Below are 13,448 nucleotides of genomic sequence, written 5' to 3'. Positions count from 1 at the left end.
TTCTCACAGATTTCCCTCGAGACTAATCCTAATCACATGGCACATAGAGCTGATCTTTATAAAAAACTGTTGAATTCATTCATGTTGCCAGATAAGCATGGCGTTGCTTATTCTGCAACAAAGAAGTTTAAATTAAGTCTGGGTTGTGTGATAGTTGTTTCGATCACCTTAACCCTGATGTCCTTGGCTGGACAGTCTCAGGTTGTGTGTAGCACATGACCGTGCGCATGGTGCCTGTAAACTCTAAAGTTAATCAACAACACAAAGTAAACGTCAGTACTATTCAGGGCCTAATAACATCTTATTTGTGTTTATTGTTAGCGCAGGGCAGAGGGAGAGTGTAAGGAGGACACTCAGACAAAATTACTAGTGGACCTTTAATGTGTGTTTGTCCTGATGTTGAAGCACCGGTTGTTATAAATAAGCAGCGGGGGGGACATCATTAAAGAAAAAAACCTAGTGGAAAACATGAATCGATTATGTTCGGCCTCTGCAGTGATGAAGAGTCATCCTGCCCACATCACAATGCATTGAACCTACATGTTATACCTTTAGGTTTGGGTGCTCAACAAGCAGCTTTCACAAAACCAGAGTAAAACTCAGCATTGTGTGCAAACAATGTGCGTTTTCCTACTCTGCAAGAACAAACACCTGATGTGACATCTGAATACGCTGTTGGGTTTGCTACGCTCCTCCAAGCATTTGGCGAGAGGTTTTGCAACATGAAAACGAAACAAAAGGAACATATTTGTTAGGCCGTTTATGTGGAACCAGCTGATGTGCCTGACAACATACAACCCAAAATCATTGAGCTGCAAAGTAACAAAAAGCTCAGAGCTACAGAAGGTAAGACAACATCCCTCTGCTCTGTCCTGAGGGTTTCACCATGTTGAGGAGACACGCACTGAAGTTTGCTTCTATGTTTGGGACAAACTGCAACTCTGAGCAGTTCCTTAAAAAACTGACTCTCACAAAGACTCAGTTCCCCTAAAGGGCTGGAGGAATACTTGCTTTCAACCATGCTTACGCATCATGACTGCCTTGCGTTTACTGCATCCTTAAAATTAACGTGACACGGACACAAGAGCCAATACTCACATAAAGGTCGGGTAGTAGTCCTCAACAGGCTCAGTGGACACGTCCTCACATCAGAAATGGCAAAACCACTTTGACAAAGCGAAGGAAGTAAACTCGCCGTTTTCACAACAATTCTGATTTATGGGTCTGACATACCACCCAGAAATGAGTGATTGTTGCTTTTTCTGTCTTGACCTTGTCTTGAATGTCACCATCTTTGTTTATGTCTAAGAACTGACTGACCCCAGACCACCATTTGAGTGTATCATCATCATCACTGCCATCAGATGGCTCTCCAGAGAGAATCAGGTTCAGTCATTGCCTGTTTATATACATACATATATATGTGATACATTTCATAATTTAGGTCGGGCCTTAAAACTTCAAATATGAAAAGATGTGAAAATTGAAATGACCCTTGATAGTGTCAGGCAGAGTTTGCATCTTACATCACTCAAAAAGCTTTGAAGTAAAGTGTGCTCAGGATCTAAACTGGAACGGTACCTATTCAAGCTTAAACCTTCACCAAGGCCAGACATTCCTCTTAAATTCAGTAATGGCATCATTAACCAAATTGTACACACTCATCAGTAAGATTTATATCATTTCATTTATTTTCTGGGAAATTGCTGAATACATCAAGAAATACCTTATCTCGCAATGTTAAAGTAAGTGGGAAATAAATCCTGGATCCACCCCCTGACCAAGATCGACACCAAAATGTATATATTCTTTCCTAAAACACGGCACCAAGTTTTGTGGCAATCTGTTGTTTTTATGTAATCTTGCTTACAAACATACAAACCAACAAACAAATGGACAAGGGTGAAAAAATATCCTCGTTGGCAGAGGTCAGGAGCAGAATACAACATGTGTTGTAAACAGTTAATCGTTCCCAATTATTTAAACTATGTAAATTCTGAGGCATAAACTTTGGAAAAATACGGTCTGAAATATTTTTTTATAATACAAGAGTTAAAGGTTCCTCATTCATGCTCTACAGGCTCCATAAGTTCCATTTGTGTAAACAGTTCCATATGAACAGTTTTATATCTAAACATTATATTATATACCTTAGTTTGATTGCAACTTCTGCTTTGAGCAACCTGACTGCCATTCACTCAAAATCTTATACTGGATTTGTACCAAGGTTGAAATATCTAAAAAGTGAGCAGGAAAAAGAGTTGATCTGTGTGTTTGTGTGTGTTTGTGAGTGTGTTTGTGGCCTGAGACGTTAGTGGTGAAGTGTGGGTGAAGTGGCAACTAAATTGCTCAGCTTGCCCGAGTCACTTTGTGAAGTCTCTGGTGGTGCAGCAGGGTGCTGAGTGAGGACTGACAGCAGTTGGTCTGTGAGTACAGAGCATTGACTCTGCTACACTCAGGTGTTCCGGTGCTGTCTGGGGCAGTTACAGCAGCAGTCAGTCTGCACCAGCCTGTTGTCACTGCACATCGTTGCTGATCTGTGGGTTCAGCCGGGTTTCTCACCTTCTCTGACTGCTCTCACATGTGCGGCACTCCGACAGTGAGTCAATCAAATTTGTAATGAGGAGCAGGAATAAGACAAGATGGAGGTATCTGTCACATTTTCAACTTAAGTATTTCTTTTGATTGTTACCCAGTGAATCACAATCATGCAGGAGCGGAGCAGCAATTTGAAAGGGTTTAGAGTTCTAACTGTTTGTTTTTCTCTAAACAAACTTAAGGTCTCTACATTATTATGTTGTGATTTAGCTCTCAAATTAGACTGAAAAGAATATATTTCAATAGATTCTTAATATTTGCAATGGACTTTGGTGGGAAACACTTTGCAACATTGTTTAGATAAGTGCTATACAAATAAAGTTATTATTATTATGAATAGCCCCTCCACCCCCGCACAATCAGCCCTGCTCTGTTTGTGTTTGAACATACTGCATATACTTTTCTTTTCTTGACAGTCTCCTCAAAATGCCAACTTTAAAATCAATGTCATATATTTTTACATTGTCTTCAGCACCATTAGGGAAATAGTATCGACATGCACATAGCATGTTGTGTCAGGGTTTTTAGTGTCAACAAGATGCTATTCAACAGAGCTGCTGTCTTTAAAGCATAGAAACCAAAAACCATCATTCCTATTCGTTCTCACATACGTATCCTGTACTAATAAAAAATATACATATGTCACCTGGTAACTACTTAGATTTATTATTTCTTTACGATACCTTTTTTTATTGTAATACTTGTACAGTGTTAAAATACGAAGCAGCTGATTTTCCCTCACTAGAGTTGTGTTGTACTGATTTCCCATTCAGCATTCTTGTTTGTATTGTCGTTTGTTAACATTCTTTGTATACATATATATACATATTGTAAATTTGTTTCCAGTAGTCTTAACATAATGTTTGCTGTATGTTCCTTTATAATATAAGTTAATTGAGAGCATGATTCTGATTAGAGAATTACAAACCTATTTGCTTCTTTAATTTATGACAACATTGTAACACAATAAGTAGATTGAAGCAGTGAGGCTTACCAGTGCAGTATCTACATGGCTCTCACAGCCAAAGCAGCACGTTAGTAGAGCAGCAGGAGATCAGTCCTGTATAAGATGCCACACAGGATGAGTTTAGGCTAATAATTGAGTTCAGGTCACCTGTGGTTTACAGCGCTCAGATCCCAAATACAAACACAATAGTAAAAACCGAAGAAAAAAATATAATTCTCATCAGGTTGTGGTTACACACTGTGAATTAAAATAGAAGCATATCTGTCCCCCACCATTTTAGAAGCTGGAACATGAGAAGAGAAGAGAAGCATGCTAATATTTAGCACCATGTATGTCACCAATTGTTAATGGGCAATGAAAAGGCCATATATGAACTCAGGGGATCATTAAAGATATTATGTGTCTGGGGATCTCACATATCTTAATTGAAATGTCATAACCAATCCTTACCTTGTTGAGATATTTCAGACTGGACCACAGTAGCAGATTGACCGAGGGAGTGACCGACATTGCCAGCTCTAGAGCTGCTTCGCTTACATGACTTGGGAACAATGTACTGCCACCACAGCTAAAGAGGAAGAAGGGCCATCCATGTAAAGTTGACTCAATAAGTGGCAATAAGTGATGGTGTAAAGTTCATTCCAAAGGATGTGTTGCTCCTAAAACTGAAATTAACTTTAAAAAATGTGTGGAATTTCTAATTGTGTCTCCCTGATCAGATGTGTCATTCTATACATTTATACTGATTTCCAGGGCACTATATGGTATATTCCCTGCATGATACCAGTGATGACACATTGGTTTTGTGTCATTTGTATAGCATGTATGACCTTTGTGTGGGCAGCGCTGCTTTACAAAGGCTGAGCACATCTCATGCAGCCTGAATGACCTTCAAAACACAAGCCTTAAAGGACAGCGTCGGTTGTTTACTGCTTTCATCTTGAGATCTCAATGCTCACTCACACAAGCTACTGGTCCCTCTGGTTTCAGACCCTCATGAGTAAACTGGTCTTTTATTATTGATCTGAAAGCATGGAGGAACAGATACAATCATCGTGATGAACGGGATTCAGAGTTTACCATAGACTGTTTTGCTCGATAGAGAATTAGAGACACATAAGGCTGCGTGCACACAGTGTGACCGCCTCTTCAGTTTAGTGCATCGACATAACCTGCAAGGTGACGGCAATTTACACCCAGACGTAGTCTCTGAATCCAGAGATCTGAAGCCTATACTGTATATTATCAACAATACAGGGTAAGACAGAGTAATACTGTATAATTAATATTTTTTAATTGTGAAGCCTTTTTCTCTGTTATATCAATAAAAAATCTGTACTCTGGGTCAGAAGCAATGAATTATAACAATTATCATACTAAATATTATTATGATAATTGTAATAATACTTATCATAATAATAAAGCACTACAGGTGCCCATCAAAATATTTATTAATACTGGTTCGGCCATATGCTCTGAACATGAACATGAACATGAACAAGAACGAAAGCAGACACTCAATCGATGCAGCAGATTGATATTTCACTGGAAAAGTGCAAACCTTGAGCTGCTGGTGATAAAAGGGAAAAATGTCAGGGGATTACCAGAGTCAATAGGATTCATCCTCTGGGGACCATGAATGTATAATCCAATAGTATTTTTAGCCTTAACAGATGTGGTGAACTTATGTAAGGCACACAGGCAGGTAGAGTGAGAGGGTCGTCACACTGCACATGTACAAATTGTACCAGATTTACTAAAAGCAAATTAATACATTTTCCTGAAAACAACACTTTCACTTTTTGAGGATAAAAGTTCCTTGTCAGCTTATTATTACTTACTAATTTCACAGAATTAGTTATAGTACTAGTATTATTTTTAACCCACACATCTCTCCAGTTCAACACTTAATTACGTTTTTCAGAAGCACCAACATAAACAAATCCTCTTTGCAAATGAATCATGTTCTCCATCAGGGCTGCCGTCTGTTCATTAAAAACTGTTTCACTTCCCACTTTCCCGAACCTGGTGAGGGTGCGGTGGAATTGTCCACATCCATTACCCATGATAACATCAGAAGTGAGCGCCACCTGGCTCGGACAATGGAGACGACTCTTATTTTGGTCAAGGTTACTGCACATACTAAGAAGTCCGGAGTCCTTGACGAGCATTTTGCAATCAGCATTTATTTTGGATGGAGTCGTCTCCACTTGTGACCTTGTCTGCATGCAAGAGGCGAGAGTGGGAGAGCAGATTTCGTTGAGATTCTCTCTGCTGATCGCTCAGCTTGCATTACTCACCCTCCAAAGGACAGCACGGCACTGCTTGAATAGACCAGCTGACATGTGCATATTTAATAGACATCAGTGCTCTAAAATCAACCAATGGTCATGCTGTTAAGTGGGAGGAATAAAACACAGATACCATGGATACCACTATCCATCACTCTTATTTTATATCATGGTCTTTTCTTCCTCCAACAAAACTTTTTCGATTTAAGTCCCAAATCCGTGGTTTTGTAAATAACATAATTGCAAAATATACTTGATACATAATAAGTTGTACACTCACGTACACAACATATAAAATGGAAAGACGTGGGAAACACAAAAGAGCTTTAATGCATAAATCTGAAAAACAATAAAAGGTATCAATTTAAATGCTAACTTAGATGGATGAGTGCATACTTCTGCCAAGGCTAAGACCCTATGTGAAAATGAATTTCTGCATCCGTCTGTTTATCCAGATCCGCTCCAAACTTTAATGGCTTTTTCCTTAGGTTGTGCCCCAGCCCTTGAGAAAATGTCATGGAAATTGACTAAGAGGTTTTTAAGTAATCCTACTGACAGACCGTCGGACGGACAGAGTGCCAGACAGGCAGCACTGAAAATATAACTTCCTTAGTGGGGGTAAACAATTGAAGTAACCACATTCATGCTTTTTACTGGATTGTAACCTTATCTGCTCTTGACTGAAATAAACCTGTCCCAAAATATTAATTAAGGTCTCTAATAGATAATGGTACATTCAAACACTTAACAATCCTATCAAAAATTATTCCAGTGGTGGGCAGGCAATTTAAACCTTTAGACACCTACCTTACTGTGATGCTGATTTATTCAAAAGTTTATATCTTATTTGACATCATCTGAAAAGAAATGTGATGTTTGCAGAGGGACAACCTGCATGGTGTCACTCTCGTGACATAAGCTGAAGCTGATGAGCCCTGTATTAGCTTCGTGACATTGATTTTTACAAGATAATCCAATGAGCTTTTAATTTCATCCATCTGAAAAATTTGAAATCTTGAAATATCTAAACCAAACAGTGACATCTTTAAAGTCTTTCTCTCTTTTTCTAACACAGATTCACTTGAAAGCTGCTTTACTCATTTTGGTTCGACTTCTTTTACAGCAACAACCAAACTTTTATTGACTTGAAGCCTCATCCAAAGGTGTTGGACAGGGTTCATGCTCCCAGTTACTCAGCACCTGTCTGCACTGTTACTATGACAACCGGTAGCCAATGTATATACTGTCTGAAGACATGAACCCGGTCACCTAACACTTACTATTAGAGCTGTGGTCTGAGGTCTTTTTTAATCGCTCCTTTCAACTTGCACAGATGTCAGCTGACTGCACAGACCAGAGATCAGATTCTCAGGGTTGGAGAAAGTGTTGTGGCTTCTGCTTGTCAGGTCACAGTGCAGTAAAAAGGGTGGTCAAGTAATAAAGTGAAAACAGGATGGATGGCTGCTCCTGACTCTCCTCTCCCACTTCTGTCTCCAAGTACCACATAACATCACAAGGGTCTCATGGGACTATGATGGATACAAAAATGTCTCTTTTTGAGTTTGACTTTGATTTAATTGCTTTAATTTGGGTGAGTTTACTCTATTAGCTCATCCATGTGAAATCAAGAATTAAGAGAGTACTGTAGGCTCTGATTAAAAAATAAGCCCCATATCGTGACTGCCATATCTTCAGTTACAGTGACAGCTGATGCTACAAATCCAGCTGTGTGGTCACGGGACTCTAGAGGGATTCAAAGTAAGAGGATGTTTGTGCAATAAGACAGTCCTACATATTTTTTTCAGAACAAATAGTATAGTAGATGGAAACAGGGCTACATTTAATTTTTTTATGATCTCAAGTTTCACTAAGCCAACACACTTGGCTGTAAAATTCCTCTTGGAATGATAAAGCAAATATTTTCAGTTGGCGAAGTAGAAACCGATAAGAGACCAGGGAGTTCCTGCTCAGTGTGGAAGTCACTCAGTCTTTGTTTGTTGTCACAGCACACACAAGCCAGGGAAGTAGGGTACTGATTGCTTGAGGCCAAAGGTCAGGCACTGAAAGATACAGTATGAAGTGTGACACAAATTCATGTCACTTTTTATCTGCTTGTTATCTTGAAGAGAGCAAGAACACGGATACTCTGACTCTGTACAAGCCAGTCCACAGTGCTCTGTTCTCTGCCAGATAAGATTTATTGAAATTTGTGACATTGCAAATATTCTGCCCTGATATTTCATTGTCCTTTGTTCATGTTTCAAAATGAAACAGGATATTGATTTGAAAAAAAGACAAACAATAGAAGTCAGGCACATGATCTCAGTGCAACTCAATGTGTTTCACAGGCTGAAAAGCCCCTGAAAGAATATCTGAGGACTCCCACTGACTGACTGATAAGGATTGTTGACTATAGCTGCGTCCCAATTTACAGGCTGATCCTTCAGAGAGCTACATCTGAGGACTGATTATGTCACAGTGGAGTGACTAGGCTGTCCCATTCCAAAGGCTCCTTCAAATGCGGCTGACAAATGCATCCTTCCCTTTCCTGAGCAATGAAGGATCCAGCAGTTGGATCCTTCTCGCGCCAAACTATCCCAGGGCTAGGGTTAGTTGAGTTAGCGACCTACCTACGTTGAGTGCAGTAACAACAGATTGTATGCCACACTGGGCTAACCCTTAAACCTGCACATAGCCTGGCATGTTGACTCATCTGCTGCCTCACTTGGGTGCAACCATAACAGATGAGTCTTAATGAAGCTTAGCATAAGTTCTGTCAGGAAGAATTAACCTGGATATTGATCAGCTGTTTGTTGGCGTTCCTAAATGTCCAATCAGGTCTGCCACGGGCTCTTTCAGCCAATCATTCAGCAGCTGTCATACTTTACAAATCCCTTCTCTTCTCTTTTGCAGTCAGCCGTCATAATGTGACACACATAACCCTTCTCCTCCGGTCTTCAGCAGAATATTCATCACTTCCTCCGGATCTCGACCTCAACTGATCGTATGTATAATCCCACATCGTGTTGGCAGCGTTCATGGACCATGACGATGGATCCGAATAGTATCATTTGATCATGACAATGGATTGTGGATTACGGCGGCACCCGATCATGGTGACAGCTGATCCCGGACTAAAGATATACAAGACTGCCTGATAATATACCTATTACACATGGCATCCATTGTTCTTCTGTCCGTCCGGTGTCGTAATTGTTAGCTCAGGACATCTTTGTTGCCAGTGTCCTCCATTATCGTTGTCTTCTAGACTCTATATTTTAAATTTCAAAAGGGTCACTTTGAATTACCCCACATTTGAATAAATGTTCAAATTATAAAAAAAGCTGAAAGCCCTAATGGGCAGGACAAATGGATGACGCAAATGTGAAATCATTTGCAGACCAGAACGTCTCATTTCAATTCAGTCAACCAACGCCATGAGTGCTCTGAAAGATGCAGACCGTGAATCAGGACACAGCTTATATGAATAAAAATGAGACACATTATTATATTGATGGTCTTTCTCTTTGCTTTCAACTCTCCACAGAGACACTCAACTACAGAGCAGCAACAAAACACCAACAGCAGCTTGGTGAAGAGATCCTCATCTCTTGATGGAATGACAGAGAGCAGCTGAAATGTTTGGACAAGTTTGAGTTGCATCATGACGAGCTGGATGGGATCAAGTATAACTATGTTTAGAAAGACGAATGCATTTTGTATTCTGCAGAGAAAAGAACCCCTTTGCTGCATTGTGATAACGAGACATATTACTTTTTAAGGCTTAACATTTCAATTATTGAATGGCATCCCTGTGCCGAGCAGCGTGATGGACCACCCTTCGCTTGACTGTGCTTCATTGTCGGAAATATCTCTGCCAGTTTGTAACAGACACAACATGTCAAAAGTGAACTCAAAAACCTGACATGAGTTTTTGGAAGTCTAGATAATAATGTGATATAGATATATCATATGCAGTGCATTCACACTGTTTAATCAGCGCATAACTGTGCGTCACACATCTCTCTGCTATGTATCACAATCACTGTGTCACTCTTGGCATTAAAGAGCATTGATTTGTGTTATTTAAATACACATTGAGGTGTCAGTGAAGATATTCAGTTTGAGAGTTTAACCCTTCTATTCTGCCCAAGTAGAAGTCAGATAGATCATCAGCAACAATGACACGATCCCCTGCAGACTTGTCACCATTAAAACTGATATATCTGACAGAAAAGAACTTCAGCTTTGTACAAACATAAAATCAGAAGCAAAGGAGTGCAGTGGCTGTCCTAAACCAGTCTGTAATGGGCTGTGGTAATACTGGTTGCAGCTTTCCTTTCTGTAACTCAGTCTACAGAACCCTGAAGCCACCGCTGCTGCACAAAGAGCTGTTGATTCAAAGTTCATTGAAACTCTACTCAGAACCCTGAACCGGAGAATCAGCTTTAACTCTCGTTGTTGTGACACTTGTTGTCCTGATCAACAATGTTGTTGCTACAGAGGGCTGGTCATCTAAGTATCGCACGTCCAAATCACACATAATTCGACACTCCACTTCCTTCGGCCCTCAACGATACACATCGCAATTGTAAAGCTGATTAAACCATCAGTTCTGTAATATGCATTTCACATAGTGAAGGACAGATAGACAGAGATTTCTGAAATTATTATAAAATGTGTGAAATTCAATTCAAGAAAGTGATAAAAAATGTGTTGTTTTTGCAAAAGGTTATTTTCCATGACAACCATTTCTCTACCAAACCTTGTCAATATGTTGTGTATGATGCACACCATACACAATCAGTCACACCATTAAAACCAGTTCCGAAGGTTGTGCCTGATCAGTTTATATCAATTCCTTCTACTTATTTGCTGTTGCTGACTTTGTGAATACATTAGAAGTTTTTCACTTGAATAAGTAGCTCACTTTGATAAGTCACAGGCTGACTCACTACTGAATCATATAGACGGGGGATTATGACATTTATTTATAAGAAACATACAAAACTTGGAAAATGTATCAGTCTGAAGAAAGCTGCGATAAACCTTGATCTCTCACTACTACGACAACGCACTGATTCTGCTGCCGCTGATAAGGAGTGGTGTAAAAATGCTCAAGAGGATGACTCACACAATTGCATGAAAAAAGATAACACCACGCTGTTTGACACCCCCAGTTTTCACACTTTGCTGTTGCATGATTTGAAAGTATCACAGAGTCCTCACAGTGTGCTTTTTGGTGTGTGCATGCGACTGCTGCTCCCTTTCAGGTCCTCCGTATCTGAAGAGTGAAATTAGACAAAGCATCTCCAGGCAGAAGTTAAAGCCATCGGCAGGGAACGAAAATGCACCCACAGCAGAGCATATAAGAAGCAGAATATTAAAAAACAGAAATGGTCAAGTAAATGAGGGGAGGAGAATATTGAAAACAAAGCTGTTAACACTGGACATGACTCATGACACAAAGCGATCCCTTGATATGAATTCAATAGCACCACGAAAACTCTAATCTCATGAAAACAAGTTGCAAGAAGTTAATACAGGGTTTGAAATCTTGCTTTTATTAATGCATTACCGCCCCAAATGTATCTATTCTTTACCCAGGAGAGCTGTAAAACAAGGTAAATGTCCGAATAAGATGAACCGGACAATAAACAGACTTCACTCCGGTCACCTCACGTAGAACGTCTGTGTAATGTCTGACTGAGCCCGTGTGTGTACAGAGCAGGCCATTGCCTGGTGAATTCCCAGCAAGCGAGTGTGAATGTTGATGAAGTTTGTACTATGTGACTCCCATGAAACCTACATAATAAAACAATTCATATCTGTAGAAGGTTTGATCTTCACAAATATTTTCAGGTCGTATGAGAAATTAGGCCTGAGTGGATATCTTGTTTTGGATTTTCTACAAACATTATTTTGTGTCTGTTGTACGCCCAGAAAGGAAGAAAGGAATGAAAGGTCGGCTATTAAGGCCAATGGTTATACTGATGCTGAATAAGTGTATTCTTTTGGGTTCAGGCTTGATTCATAACAGAAAGCTCTCCTGCATAACAAAGTGATATAATAAATGTCAGCCACTGACATCACTTTTAAGGCCTCCACTCAGCCACTACTTTCTAAACATTGTTTGTGTTGTACTATTTGCTCTTCAAAGCTGTGTTAGACATTGTGTTTTTGGACAAGTAGATTATGCAGCTAGACTAGTGAGAAGTCCTCCAAATGACAAAATACTGGATATAAAAATAAAATAATGCTTTCAAATATGCACTGAAGTGATCAGTGTGTGAAATTTAAGACAAAAAATGTTTTGGAACCTACTTTCAATAGAAAGAATAAAGTCTCAAAAAGATGATAATTATTGCTACAAAACACAATAGGTTAGGCTATGGCATCATCTCATGGTGGTTATAAAGTGCCATAGTGTCAGCAGCTTCCTTATCTGTGTGCTTCTCTATAACTCTCTGTGCTCACATATATTATTTTAATACAGAGTCCTAACAAAGCTGTTTTCATTCACAGGCTTTTCTTTTCAAAAAGGAAAGTTTAAAGTATTGCCTGTAATGCAGCACATTACGATTACGTACTAACTAGCAGTTACTCAAAAGTGCTCTTGCCTCACAGCATGAAGGTTTAAAAATAGATTTGAAAGGAAATTCAAGTTAATGATGAAAAACAGAGAGAGAGATGCTGGGAATCTTTGGGTATTTACAGATATACCAGGACCACAAGCTTCCCGTAACCCTTGGAAATGAGCGCTGAGTGCCTAAACCATTAAAAAGTGTTATTGTGGTTTACTTTCAATGAGTGGATGTTGTATTGCAGGAGGCAATATTCTCATGGAAACAAATATACCATGCTGTCAGTGGACATTTGGGGATATGAGCACCTAAAAGCTACCTAAGTAGCATATAAACGTAGCTGTAGGAGATTGATTGATTGAATATTTATTTAAGCCTCGGAAGACACATTGAGGGATAAGACCCTCATTTACAATGGTGCCGAGGGTACAATAAAAAAGTTGATACATTAAAAGTTAATACATTGAATAAATAGGAAACAGGGTTATGTGATGAAGTTGAGTAACACAGGCTATATCAAATCAGTGCCATGAGCTACAGTTTGTTTTCTACAACAAGTGGATATTTTTCTGATGTTGGTGCTATTGATAAAAGTCATCGGGTCAGTAAAGAAAACATCATTGTGTACAGGAGACCATTCACATAACAATGTAATGGTTATGTAGCTACAGCCATTCAGATATGTTTGTGAGCCAAACCTCTCCTGGTATATGGAGCTTAAAAAAAAAAGCCCTCATTTGTATTGTTGCCACTGTGTTGACAAGAAGGGTTTGGACACTTGTGGGCTGATGAGTGCGAGTGTGAGCGGTCAACTCCATCCACTTCATCCACTTAACATTATGAAACTTGTATTTCTGTACACAGCGCTGGCAAGGCGAAGAGCTTTGTTCTAAAACGAGACGATCCTCTGCTGCGGATGAAAAAAGTGACACCTACTCTCACAGTTTTCTGACTGTGAGATCACAAAAACTTTCTACAGGGTATTTCCTGCTTCTTAGAGAAACACTG

The sequence above is a fragment of the Limanda limanda genome, chromosome 5 (genome assembly GCF_963576545.1).
Source record: "Limanda limanda chromosome 5, fLimLim1.1, whole genome shotgun sequence".
Lineage (NCBI taxonomy): Eukaryota > Metazoa > Chordata > Actinopteri > Pleuronectiformes > Pleuronectidae > Limanda > Limanda limanda.
The sequence above is the reverse complement of the archived record's forward strand: the minus strand, read 5'-3'. Positions refer to the sequence as shown.